The sequence below is a fragment of the Microtus pennsylvanicus genome, chromosome 21 (assembly GCF_037038515.1).
Source record: "Microtus pennsylvanicus isolate mMicPen1 chromosome 21, mMicPen1.hap1, whole genome shotgun sequence".
NCBI classification, from domain to species: domain Eukaryota; kingdom Metazoa; phylum Chordata; class Mammalia; order Rodentia; family Cricetidae; genus Microtus; species Microtus pennsylvanicus.
Genome location: NC_134599.1, coordinates 19994459 through 20008767, shown reverse-complemented (window position 1 = coordinate 20008767; position 14309 = coordinate 19994459). Strand labels below are relative to the sequence as shown.

At 47.5% G+C, this 14309-nt stretch overlaps 1 protein-coding gene across 1 annotated transcript in view; it reads right to left on the bottom strand.

The window, feature by feature from the left end:
- Positions 1 to 825: 825 nt before the first annotated feature.
- LOC142839471 (intraflagellar transport protein 172 homolog) overlaps positions 826 to 14309 on the bottom strand; it is a 36051-nt gene continuing 22567 nt past the window's right edge. The window contains exons 16-18 of the mRNA XM_075955607.1: positions 12987 to 13123; positions 12665 to 12750; positions 826 to 8750 (exon numbers count right to left, since the gene is read on the bottom strand). The gene's annotated coding sequence lies outside the window, so the exon portion shown is untranslated. The remainder of the gene's footprint in view (positions 8751 to 12664; positions 12751 to 12986; positions 13124 to 14309) is intronic.

The window sequence follows — 14309 nt, the reverse complement described above, 5'->3', positions numbered from 1 at the left end:
CTAGATTGAACCCTGGAATGCAGCCACAAGAAGTGACCTTAGGGTCACCCCCAGGAACACAACCTCAATCTGTGACATCTTTAGTGTTTAAACAAGAGTCACAGGCCTCAGAAGTGAACTATGGGGTATTAAGCCAAAGGGCACAACCACAAAGCAGTATGGAGTTAAAAAGTGCAAAATCTTCTGAGTTAGCACTTCAGACAAAGCCTTGGGATATAAAATCTGAGATCAACTCTGGGCCCCAGTGGCAAAGTGCAGAATGTTCTGACTTGACACCTGAGACAGAGTCCCAAAATATGAAATGTATCACGTCAAGTCAAGGTAAGCCATTTGCCAATCGAAGTATCCAGCTAGACTGTAAACATGGGTCACAGTGGCAAGGTATAAAATCCAATCCAGGTCTGAGGACAAAGTCCCAAGAAATGGAAATGGAAGACTGTGAATCAGGCCCACAGTTACAAGATCTGAAATCTTCAAGGACAATCATGGGTATAAAGGTCCAAGATGTCATATCTATGGGCTTTACTCCTGGACCACAATTACAAGGTATGCCATCTGAAGTCCTTACAGAGAAGAGGGTTCATGGTGTGAAACTGGTAGAAAGCAAACCTAGTACAAAGTTACAAAGTAAGAAACCTGATTTCACCCCAAGGAAGATGTTTTTAGGCACAAAATCAATAGAGCTAGACTCAGTGTCCCCTTTACAAGATATTAAATATTCCGAGCAGATCTTGGGCATGAAACTTCAAGATGTGAACTCTATGAAACATCACATTACAAGTATAAAATCTACTGAGCTGGTAACACAGATAAAATCCCAAGGCATACAAGCAAAGGACTTTAATTCAGATTCACAGCCACAAAATAAAAAGCCATCTGAGTTGGCTCATGGGAAAAAGCTCCAAAGTATGGAATCTTTGATAGTGGAGTCAAAGTCCCCGAATGGGAATCTGTGGAGTTAAACTTGGGCCCTCAGTTACAAGATGAGAAATCTATGTCAGTTCTGGGGATAAAGCAGGAAGATGCAAGATCTACAGAGGTCAGTTCTAGCCCATGCTTACAGGGTATGATGTCTTCTGAAGTATTTTCAGAGGACATGCTTCAAGGAGAGAAACCCAAGGGCTTTGTGGCCCAGTCACGGTGGCAGAATGCAAAATCTCTTAGGCAGACTTTCGGCAAGGCACTTGACAGGAAGCTTTTGCAGCTGAAAATCCCTCAGTTGCAGGATGGGAAAGGATCCGTGTTAACCCCAGAATTACATCTTCAAGGTATGGAACCTGAGGCAGTCAAGCCTGGATCGAAGTTGAAAGGCATGCAACCCAAGCCTACAAATGTCCAGGCAGTGAATGATATGAAGACCAATCTTGGTGCAGAATTGCAGGTTGCCGAGCAGGACTCGGACTCCACAATTTATAGTGTGGTATCTTCTGAACTCAGTGCCAGAAACCTGAAGCAAGATGGGAAATTTCACAAATTAAGTCAAAAGCAACAGCTTCAAAGTATAAAACCGGTAGTCTTCAGTCACGGGCCACATTCGCAATATATCCAGTCATCAGAAGTATGTACAAAGCTTCCAGATCTGAAATCTATGGAATTCAACTCAGAGCAACAGGTGCGAGAGAGAAAAGCTCCTGATGTGTGCACAGAGTCCAAGCTGTCAGATGAGTCATCTCTAAAGTTCAAGCATGAGTCTCGATTGCAAGTTAGGACGTTCTGTGACTTGAGTCCAGAGCCACAGATTCACTGTAAAAATATCGACATCAGGAAGATGCAAGATCTACAGAGGTCAGTTCTAGCCCATGCTTGCAGGGTATGAGGTCTTCTGAAGTATTTTCAGAGGACATGCTTCAAGGAGAGAAACCCAGGGGCTTTGTGGCCCAGTCATGGTGGCAGAATGCAAAATCTCTTAGGCAGACTTTCGGCAAGGCACTTGACAGGAAGCTTTTGCAGCTGAAAATCCCTCAGTTGCAGGATGGGAAAGGATCCGTGTTAACCCCAGAATTACATCTTCAAGGTATGGAACCTGAGGCAGTCAAGCCTGGATCGAAGTTGAAAGGCATGCAACCCAAGCCTACAAATGTCCAGGCAGTGAATAATATGAAGACCAATCATGGTGCAGAATTGCAGGTTGTGGAATTTGCCAGGCAGGACTCGGACTCCACAATGTATAGTGTGGTATCTTCTGAACTCAGTGCCAGAAACCTGAAGCAAGATGGGAAATTTCACAAATTAAGTCAAAAGCAACAGCTTCAAAGTATAAAACCGGTAGTCTTCAGTCACGAGCCACATTCGCAACATATCCAGTCATCATAAGTATGTACAAAGCTTCCAGATCTGAAATCTATGGAATTCAACTCAGAGCAACAGGTGCGAGAGAGAAAAGCTCCTGATGTGTGCACAGAGTCCAAGCTGTCAGATGAGTCATCTCTAAAATTCAAGCACGAGTCTCGATTGCAAGGTAGGACGTTCTGTGACTTGAGTCCAGGGCCACAGATTCACTGTAAAAATATCATGACATCAGGAAGATGAAAGATCAAGAGAGGTCAGTTCTAGCCCATGCTTGCAGGGTATGAGGTCTTCTGAAGTATTTTCAGAGGACATGCTTCAAGGAGAGAAACCCAAGGGCTTTGTGGCCCAGTCACGGTCACTGTAAAAATATCATGACGTCAGGAAGATGCAAGATCTACAGATGTCAGTTCTAGCCCATGCTTTCAGGTATGAGGTCTTCTGAAGTATTTTCAGAGGACATGCTTCAAGGAGAGAATCCCAACGGTTTGTGGCCCAGTCACGGTCACTGTAAAAATATCATGACATCAGGAAGATGCAAGATCTACAGAGGTCAGTTCTAGCCCATGCTTTCAGGTATGAGGTCTTTTGAAGTATTTTCAGAGGACATGCTTCAAGGAGAGAAACCCAACGGTTTGTGGCCCAGTCACGGTCACTGTAAAAATATCATGACATCAGAAAGATGTCCCCCAAGGGTCGGCTTGGTCTTTATGGGAGGAACCAACACAGTCCCCCTTTTCAGAGATGCCGCAGCCCCTCCAAAAAAAGCTATCTCAGTCCCATCCGGAGGACATGGGCCAGTCCTTCAGAACGGAGCCATAGTACTCTCTCTGAGAGACCCCCTTCCAGACGCTCTGGCAGGACAAGCCAAAGCTCTTCTGAAAGAGGCTACCGCAGTCCCTCTAGGTCCAGGCTCCACAAGCCTTCTTCCGGACTCCACCTCAGCCATTCTCAAAGAACTCACTACAGCCCCTCTGACAGCAGCCGCGGTCATTCTAGGAGCCGATACTTAGAGAGGAACTAGCAAGGTCACCATGCGAGACCCCATCACAGCCCCAAGGGAGGCTCCAGCACAGTTCCCCTAAGGAGAGACCCAGACATAGCTGGTCATATGCAACTCTTTACCTAGCGGCCTATGCCTGTTCAATCAAAGACCTATCTGAGAGGGGAGTGAGAATGGGTGGGTAATTAATTTACCATCAATAAAGGGGTAATAATTGAACTCTCTTTGCAGCCATAAGATCACTTGTGGGGTGGGTGAGACTGGATGTGCAAATGCCCGCAGCTCAAGGGTTGGAGTTCACGAGGACCCCTGAAATCTTCAGGCTTCGCCCACTTGCTCCAAGGAGTTTCTTGCTCCAAGGAGAAACCCAACGGTTTGTGGCCCAGTCACAGTCACTGTAAAAATATCATGACATCAGGAAGATGCAAGATCTACAGAGGTCAGTTCTAGCCCATGCTTTCAGGTATGAGGTCTTCTGAAGTATTTTCAGAGGACATGCTTCAAGGAGAGAAACCCAACGGTTTGTGGCCCAGTCATGGTCACCGTAAAAATATCATGACATCAGGAAGATGAGTGTTTAACAGGAGATTGCAGACGGTCCAGCACAGCTTTCACTGTTATCAAGCAAAAGTTCATGGGTTCCACCCCTAAGGAAGAAGACAGATTGCAGGAAACATGTGACCAAGCTCTTAAAAAGCAAAACATAAAGCTCTACAAAAACAGTAGACCCACAGAAGAGTATCCTTCTGGAACACTGACAGATCCATCAAGAAGCAAGTGTATCGAAACCACTCAAACCAGCACTGTTTCTTCAAAGAGACAACCGAAGAAATCCTCCCAGCCCAGGTTCATCCAGTGCTTTCTCAGGGCCTAAAGCAGGCATTCCAACGAGCACATAGAGCTATGGCTATCACCAGACAGAAGCCTGAGGACAGGGCTAGTCCAGACAATTAGGATGATTGTTTAACAGGAGATGGCAGAGGGGCCAGGACACCTGTTATCAAGCAAAAGATCATGGGTTCCAATCCTAAGAAAGAAGACAGATTGCAGGAAACATGTGACCAAGCTCAACAATCAAAACAAGTGAGCTCTCTCCAACCCAGACCTTTGGAATTGGCGAAGAACATTGTTTCTGAGAGAAATGTCGTTATCCAAGCTACTTCAATCCTACAGCCTTTGAGTAGAGTTCTAAATGTCAACAGCAGAACAAAGAAAAACTATGAATTCTTCAGTCCAGAGTCTAAGAACTGTTCTAAAGTAGGAGCCAAATTTCAGGTCCAAGAGACACTCGTGCCTGACTCCCTTCTCAAGAGAACCATGCAGAGTCACTTCAAACACGAGCAAGAACAACACAGGACCTATCACAGCCTGTCTGAGAGATCTCTTCGGAGACGCCACAGTCCTCAGAGAAAGCCTAGGAGTCCCTCTGACAGAACCCTTAGAAGCCTCTCGGAGAGGAGATGTCGCAGTCCCTCCCAGAGGAAGGATGGCAGTCCCTCTAGAAGAACCCCTCAGAGTATCTCTGACAGGAGCCCGCCCAGGCTGTCTAAGGGGAGAGGTCGCAGTCCCTCAGGGAGGAGCCAACCCAGCCCTTCTTGGAGAAGGCCTCGCAGTTCCTCAGGGAGGAGCCCTCGTAGTAGTACCCCTAGTAGCCCTCGAGAGAGAATGGGACGTAATCCCTCCCCCAAGGGTCGGCTTGGTCTTTATGGGAGGAACCAACACAGTCCCCCTTTTCAGAGATGCCGCAGCCCCTCCAAAAGGAGCCATCTCAGTCCCATCCGGAGGACATGGGCCAGTCCTTCAGAACGGAGCCATAGTACTCTCTCTGAGAGACCCCCTTCCAGACACTCTGGCAGGACAAGCCAAAGCTCTTCTGAAAGAGGCTACCGCAGTCCCTCTAGGTCCAGGCTCCACAAGCCTTCTTCCGGACTCCACCGCAGCCATTCTCAGAGAACTCACTACAGCCCCTCTGACAGCAGACGCGGTCATTCTGCGAGGAGCCGACACTTAGAGAGGAACCAGCAAGGTCACCATGCGAGACCCCATCACAGCCCCAAGGGAGGCTCCAGCACAATTCCCCTAAGGAGAGACCCAGACATAGCTGGTCTAAAGAGTTCCTGCAAATCTTTACCTAGCTGCCCATTCCTGTTCAAAGAATTATCTGAGAGGGGAGTGAGAATGGGTGGGTCCGTAATTTAAGATCAATAAATGGGTAATAATTGAACTCTCTTTGCAGCCGTAAGATCACTTGTGGGGTGGGTGAGACTGGATGTGCAAATGCCCGCAGCTCAAGGGTTGGAGTTCACGAGGACCTCTGAAATCTTCAGGCTTCGCCCACTTGCTCCAAGGAGTTTCTTGCTCCAAGGAGAAACCCAACGGTTTGTGGCCCAGTCACAGTCACTGTAAAAATATCATGACATCAGGAAGATGCAAGATCTACAGAGGTCAGTTCTAGCCCATGCTTGCAGGGTATGAGGTCTTCTGAAGTATTTTCCAAGGACATGCTTCAAGGAGTGAAACCCAAGGGCCTTGTCCTCCAGTCACGGTCACTGTAAAAATATGACATCAGGAAGATGCAAGATCTACAGAGGTCAGTTCTAGCCCATGCTTTCAGGTATGAGGTCTTCTGAAGTATTTTCAGAGGACATGCTTCAAGGAGAGAAACCCAAGGGCTTTGTGGCCCAGTCACGGCCACTGTAAAAATATCATGACATCAGAAAGATGCAAGATCTACAGAGGTCAGTTCTAGCCCATGCTTTCAGGTATGAGGTCTTCTGAAGTATTTTCAGAGGACATGCTTCAAGGAGAGAAACCCAAGGGCTTTGTGGCCCAGTCACGGTCACCGTAAAAATATCATGACATCAGGAAGATGAGTGTTTAACAGGAGATTGCAGACGGTCCAGCACAGCTTTCACTGTTATCAAGCAAAAGTTCATGGGTTCCACCCCTAAGAAAGAAGACAGATTGCAGGAAACATGTGACCAAGCTCTTAAAAAGCAAAACATAAAGCTCTACAAAAACAGTAGACCCACAGAAGAGTATCCTTCTGGAACACTGACAGATCCATCAAGAAGCAAGTGTATCGAAACCACTCAAACCAGCACTGTTTCTTCAAAGAGACAACCGAAGAAATCCTCCCAGCCCAGGTTCATCCAGTGCTTTCTCAGGGCCTAAAGCAGGCATTCCAACGAGCACATAGAGCTATGGCTATCACCAGACAGAAGCCTGAGGACAGGGCTAGTCCAGACAATTAGGATGATTGTTTAACAGGAGATGGCAGAGGGGCCAGCACACCTGTTCTCAAGCAAAAGATCATGGGTTCCACCCCTAAGAAAGAAGACAGATTGCAGGAAACATGTGACCAAGCTCAACAATCAAAACAAGTGAGCTCTCTCCAACCCAGACCTTTGGAATTGGCGAAGAACATTGTTTCTGAGAGAAATGTCGTTATCCAAGCTACTTCAATCCTACAGCCTTTGAGTAGAGTTCTAAATGTCAACAGCAGAACAAAGAAAAACTATGAATTCTTCAGTCCAGAGTCTAAGAACTGTTCTAAAGTAGGAGCCAAATTTCAGGTCCAAGAGACACTCGTGCCTGACTCCCTTCTCAAGAGAACCATGCAGAGTCACTTCAAACACGAGCAAGAACAACACAGGACCTATCACAGCCTGTCTGAGAGATCTCTTCGGAGACGCCACAGTCCTCAGAGAAAGCCTAGGAGTCCCTCTGACAGAACCCTTAGAAGCCTCTCGGAGAGGAGATTTCGCAGTCCCTCCCAGAGGAAGGATGGCAGTCCCTCTAGAAGAACCCCTCAGAGTATCTCTGACAGGAGCCCGCCCAGGCTGTCTAAGGGGAGAGGTCGCAGTCCCTCAGGGAGGAGCCAACCCAGCCCTTCTGGGAGAAGGCCTCGCAGTTCCTCAGGGAGGAGCCCTCGTAGTAGTACCCCTAGTAGCCCTCGAGAGAGAAGGGGACATAATCCCTCCCCCAAGCGTCGTCTTGGTCTTTATGGGAGGAACCAACACAGTCCCCCTTTTCAAGATGCCTCAGCCCCTCCAAAAGGAGCCATCTCAGTCCCATCCGGAGGACATGGGCCAGTCCTTCAGAACGGAGCCATAGTACTCTCTCTGAGAGACCCGCTTCCAGACGCTCTGGCAGGACAAGCCAAAGCTCTTCTGAAAGAGGCTACCACAGTCCCTCTAGGTCCAGGCTCCACAAGCCTTCTTCCGGACTCCACCGCAGCCATTCTCAGAGAACTCACTACAGCCCCTCTGACAGCAGACGCGGTCATTCTGCGAGGAGCCGACACTTAGAGAGGAACCAGCAAGGTCACCATGCGAGACCCCATCACAGCCCCAAGGGAGGCTCCAGCACAGTTCCCCTAAGGAGAGACCCAGACATAGCTGGTCTAAAGAGTTCCTGCAAAGCTTTACCTAGCTGCCCATTCCTGTTCAATCAAAGAATTATCTGAGAGGGGAGTGAGAATGGGTGGGTCCGTAATTTAAGATCAATAAATGGGTAATAATTGAACTCTCTTTGCAGCCGTAAGATCACTTGTGGGGTGGGTGAGACTGGATGTGCAAATGCCCGCAGCTCAAGGGTTGAAGTTCACGAAGACCCCTGAAATCTTCAGGCTTCGCCCACTTGCTCCAAGGAGTTTCTTGCTCCAAGGAGAAACCCAACGGTTTGTGGCCCAGTCACGGTCACTGTAAAAATATCATGGCATCAGGAAGATGCAAGATCTACAGAGGTCAGTTCTAGCCCATGCTTGCAGGTATGATGTCTTCTGAAGTATTTTCAGAGGACATGCTTCAAGGAGAGAAACCCAAGGGCTTTGTGGCCCAGTCACGGTCACTGTAAAAATATCCTGACATCAGGAAGAGGAAAGATCTACAGAGGTCAGTTCTAGCCCAAGCTTGCAGGGTTTGAGGTCTTCTGGAGTATTTTCAGAGGACATACTTCAAGGAGAGAAACTCAAGGGCTTTGTGGCCCAGTCACGGTCACTGCAAAAAGATCATGACATCAGGAAGATGCAAGATCTACAGAGGTCAGTTCTAGCCCATGCTTGCAGGGTACGAGGTCTTCTGAAGTATTTTCAGAGGACATGCTTCAAGGAGTGAAACCCAAGGGCCTTCTCCCCCAGTCACGGTGGCAGAATGCAAAATCTCTTAGGCAGACTTTCGGCATGGCACTTGACAGGAAGCTTTTGCAGCTGAAAATCCCTCAGTTCCTGGATGGGAAATGATCCGTGTTAACCCCAGAATTACATCTTCAAGGTATGGAACCGGAGGCAGTCAAGCCTGGATCGAAGTTCAAAGGCATGCAACCCAAGCCTACAAATGTCCAGGCAGTGAATGATATGAAGACCAATCATGGTGCAGAATTGCAGGTTGTAGAATTTGCCGAGCAGGACTCGGACTCCACAATTTATAGTGTGGTATCTTCTGAACTCAGTGCCAGAAACCTGAAGCAAGACGGGAAATTTCACAAATTAAGTCAAAAGCAACAGCTTCAAAGTATAAAACCGGTAGTCTTCAGTCACGAGCCACATTCATAACATATCCAGTCATCAGAAGTATGTACAAAGCTTCCAGATCTGAAATCTATGGAATTCAACTCAGAGCAACAGGTGCGAGAGAGAAAAGCTCCTGATGTGTGCACAGAGTCCAAGCTGTCAGATGAGTCATCTCTAAAATTCAAGCACGAGTCTCGATTGCAAGTTAGGACGTTCTGTGACTTGAGTCCAGGGCCACAGATTCACTGTAAAAATATCATGACATCAGGAAGATGCAAGATCTACAGAGGTCAGTTCTAGCCCATGCTTGCAGGGTATGAGGTCTTCTGAAGTATTTTCAGAGGACTTGCTTCAAGGTGAGAAACCCAAGGGCTTTGTGGCCCAGTCATGGTCACTGTAAAAATATGACATCAGGGAGATGCAAGATCTACAGAGGTCAGATCTAGCCCATGCTTTCAGGTATGAGGTCTTCTGAAGTATTTTCAGAGGACATGCTTCAAGGAGAAAAACCCAAGGCCTTGTGGCCTAGTCACGGTCACTGTAAAAATATCATGACATCAGAAAGATGATTGTTTAAGAGGAGATTTCAGACTTGAGTCCAGGCTCCACAAGCCTTCTTCCGGACTCCACTGCAGCCATTCTCAGAGAACTCACTACAGCCCCTCTGACAGCAGACGCGGTCATTCTGAGAGGAGCCGACACTTAGAGAGGAACCAGCAAGGTCACCATGCGAGACCCCATCACAGCCCCAAGGGAGGCTCCAGCACAGTTCCCCTAAGGAGAGACCCAGACATAGCTGGTCTAAAGAGTTCCTGCAAAGCTTTACCTAGCTGCCCATTCCTGTTCAATCAAAGAATTATCTGAGAGGGGAGTGAGAATGGGTGGGTCCGTAATTTATGATCAATAAAGGGGTAATAATTGAACTCTCTTTGCAGCCGTAAGATCACTTGTGGGGTGGGTGGGACTGGATGTGTAAATGCCCGCAGCTCAAGGGTTGGAGTTCACGAGGATCCCTGAAATCTTCAGGCTTTGCCCACTTGCTCCAAGGAGTTTCTGATCCTCCTGCCTCCACCTCCCAAATGCTGAAATTATAGGCATGTGCTATAATGTCTGGCATATGTGGTGCTGGGGATCAAAGCTGGGCGTCATGCGTGCTAGGCAAGCCCCAGCCCTCTAAAATTAAAATGGTCTTAAAAATTATTTTAGTATTTGTTTGTGTGTATGTATTACGTGTGTGTGGATGCAGGCATGCCTGTGTTATGCTGTGCCTGTGGAGTTGATTCTGTCCATCTACTGTGGGTCCTGGGGACTGAACGCTCATCAGTAGTAGACTTCTGCAGCAAGACCTTTTAACCACTGAGACATCTTGCCGGTCCTATATTGATGGTTTTAAAAAATATTTATTTTATGTGTATGGGTATTTTGTCTGCATATATGTCTATGTTCCATGTGGTCTGTACACCACATGCATGCCTGGTGTTCCCCAAGGCTAGAAGAGGGCATTGGATCCCATGGACTGGAGTTACAGAAGACTGTAAGTTTCTAGGTGGGTCCTGGGAATTGAATCCTGGACCTCTGGGAGAGCAAGCAGTGCTCTTAACTGATGAGCCATCTCTCTAGCCCCTTAGTTAAAAAAAAAATAGGTCAAATGTCGTGGCACAAGTTTTTAACCTAAGCACTGGGGAATCTGAGCAGATCACTGAGTTTGAGGTCAACCTGGTCTACACTGTGTGTCTCCACTGTGTGATGGGCAGATTTTGAAGGACATGGCTAACATCAGTAAGGTTAGGGAAGAGGCTTTTATATGACTGAGGTGGGAGACGCTGGCGGTCTGGACTGGTGGTCGTATGGCCAGGCAGATATCAGACTGGGAATACGTGTGAAGACTAAGACCTGGGCTGGGATGTAGCCCAGCTGGTAGAGCACTCTAGTGTTCGCGAAGCTCTGGGTTCATCTCCACCACTGAATAAATTGGCGAGGCAGTGCAAGCCTGCAATCTCAGCACTGAGAGGAAGAGGCAGGAGGATCAGAACTCCAAGGTCACCCTTGGCTATATATGAAATTTGAGGCCAGCCTGGGCTACACAAGACTTTGCTTAAAAACAAAATCTGAAAAAAAAAGACAAAAACAAAATTGGGGTTGGAAGGATGGTGTAGCAGTTAAGAGCATTTGTTGCTCTTGTAGAGGACCTGAGTTTGGTTCCCAGCACCTACAAGGTGGCTCACAACCACCTGTAACTCCAGTTTCAGGGGATCTGATACCCTCTTCGGACCTCCATACATGGGTACCTATGTAAGCAAAACAGTTATATACGTAAAAATAAAATAAATATACCTTAAAAGGTAAAAAGTAGACAGACGGATAGAGAGGTAGGTAGGTAGGTAGGTAGGTAGATAGATATAGATATAGATATAGATATATAGACAGACACACAGGCAGACAAGGTAGAGTCCTGAGAACTTGCGGACAGCTTACATGGGGTAAAGGGAGGAGGGGTATATATGAAAAAGCTCAAGGTGCTTCCCAGAAACAGCTGACATTACTAAGCCCTTACATCTAAGCCTTTTGCAGATTCTTTCTTGTTCTTCACCACCATTACCATCGCCACTCTCCTTTATAATACTATGTGGTAAATACTGTCATCAGTGCCCCCATTTTATATGAAGAAAACCAAATCCCAGGGTTGGGAAGGGTGAATGACCTTTCTAAGTTTATACAAGACGAAAAGTTGAACCAACGTTTGAACTCAAGGAATTTGAGGTCGCAAATGTGTTCATTACCTCTGTGCCACACCCAGGAAAGACACAGAGGTATGTTAAAAAGACTTGGGCAGGCTGCAGAGATGGCTTAGTGGTTAAGAGTGTGTACTGCTCTTGCAGAGGACCTGAGTTCAATTCCCAGTATCTACATATGAAGGCTCATAACTGCCTGAAGCTCTCGCTCCAGGGGATCCTACACCTCTGGCCTCTGCAGGGACCATCATTCATGTGGACATATCCACACATGGACCCTCACACAGACACATTGTTGCAGTGTGGATGGGACTGCCTCCCACTGGCTCAGATGTCTGAAGACTTGGTCCCCAGGAGGTGGAACTGTTTGGGAAGGATTGGGAAGTATGGCCTTGTTGGAGGAGGTTTGTCACTGCGGGTGAGACTTTGCTGTTTCAAAAGTTTTCTGCCATCTCCAGTGCTGTCTGTTTGCTGGTTCCACGGTGTGAGCTCTCAGCTGTCCAGGCCACTGTGCTCGCACTGCTCCTATCATGGAACTGTAAGGTCATTTCGTGCGGCTTTTATAGGCCTGCCTTGGTCACGGTGTTTTGCCACAGTAATAGAAAAGTGACTAAAACACACCCAGTTCAAAGTAACTAAATTTTAAAAATGTAAAAACTTTAAATATATAAACAGTAATAATACAAACAAGAAACAACCTCTTAAAGGAGAACCTTGCAAAGGAGAAGCTAAAACATTAGGACATATTCAGAGCTAGAGAGACAGCTCTGCAGTCAGGAGTGTGCACTGCTCTTGTAGAGACTGGAGTCTGGTTCCAGCACCTTTACCAAGGTGGCTCACAACCGCCTGGAACTCCAGCTCCAGGAGGTTCAAAACTCTCTTCTGACCTTGGCAGGCACTGGCACTCATGTGCACAAACCCACACATCGACATTCTTATTCACAGAATTTAAAACTATTTTTAAAAAGATATATTGATCTAGAGTAGGAAGGTGTTTGGAGTAAGTGCACCAGGAAGGGCTCATGTTGTTGGGGTATGTGGGAAGCAGTGCCCACACACAGGACAGAAGCAGCCCGTAGGTGACTACCCACAGGCCTCCTAGTGGCCAGCATTCAGTTCCACAGCTCTCACCTCTCAGCAGTGTGGAGCTGCCTTGCCTCCAGGGCCAGTTTGCTCAAGGTGGGGTCATCTCCAGGGTCTCCAAGAAGGCTGTTGCCCTGGAGAGGAAGGGAAGAAAGCACAGGAGTGAAGCAGGATCTGGAGGAGCAGAGGGGAACCCTGGTGCTGCTGGGGCAGCAGGAGGGGGGGAAGAAAGGCCAGAAACACCGTCCTTTGTCTAGGCCCCTCCCATGACTCCAGGGCCCCATTGAGCTGTGACAGTTTAATGGGTCACTGCAGGCGTCTGCTAGGCCCACACTGGCTCAGCACCACACTGGCTGTTAGCAGCTCTCACCGGGTGTAGTTGCCGTCATCGATGGCTGTTCCAAACTCAATCAGGCCCTCGTCCAGGGTGTAGGCCACAGTCGTCACCCCTTCGGTCACCATCACCTCTGTCTTCCCTCCACCTCGCTCCAGACCTACAATGTCACCCTGCACAGTATACAAAGAGTGGCATCCAGTTCTTCAGTAGGAAACAGACTTAGGGGTGTGTGTGCACGCACATACTGTGGGTGCGTGTGTGACTGCACTTGTCCTTGTGAGCAGGCCAGGAGACACGCTCAGGTGTCACTCCTCAGCTGCTTCCACCCTTTCTTTCTTCAACCAGGATCTCAGCTTGGCCCTGGAATTTACCAAGTAAGCTGGGCTGAGCCCTAGGGGTCTGCCTGTCTCTGCCTCTCCAGCGCTTCACTTTCTTGCTGTATGTTCTGGGGCTCAAACTCAGGCCCCTCTACTTGAACAGCAAGCACTTTACCAAATGAGTTATCTTCTCAACTCTTAGACTGATATTCTTTTTAAAGTATATTATTTTGTCAGGCAGTGGTAGTACACACCTTTAACCCCAGCACTCAGGAGGCAGAGGCAGGTGGATCTCTGTGAGTCTGAGGCAGAGTGAGTTCCAGGACAGCCAGGGCTGCACAGAGAAACCCTGTAATATATATCTATATAATTACTTTTTCACGTTTATTTAGCATGTGTGTGTCCATCCAAGTGGGCTCTAAAGAATGAACTCAGGTCATCAGGCTTGGCAGCAAGTACCCTTATCCATGAAACCATTTCCCCAGGCCCCAGACTGAGATATTCTTGGGGGTCCTCCAGTTAAATTACAACTTGAACCTGAACCCAGAACATACTTTTTCTTCTCCAGCACAAAATCACTAAGAATGTTCCCCACCTCTATGCTACCCATTCCCTTTAAAAAATTAAAAAAAAAACAACCAAAACAAAACAAATCAGTAAAATGACATTTTTTAGCTGGTTGGTGGTGGCCAATGCCTTTAATCCCAGCACTTGGGAGGCAGAGGCAATCGGAGCTCTGTGAGTTCAAGGCCAGCCCGGGCTACTAGAGCTAGTTTTAGGACAGGCTCCAAAGCTACAGAGAAACCCTGTCTCAAAAAACCAAAAAAATAAATAAAAATAAATAAATAAACAATAAAAAAGAGAAAAGACAGAAGGGCAAAGGCCAAAAGCTAAAATCTGGGCAGCAGGAAAGGGGATGCTGCTCTGAAGGCAAATGCATGTTTCTGACAATGAGCCTCGGGCCTTTAGCACGTGGATGGGCTGAGTCAGTCTCTGAGTAAACCCAGCCTAGCCGGTTCTGTAGCAAAGGGCACCAAAG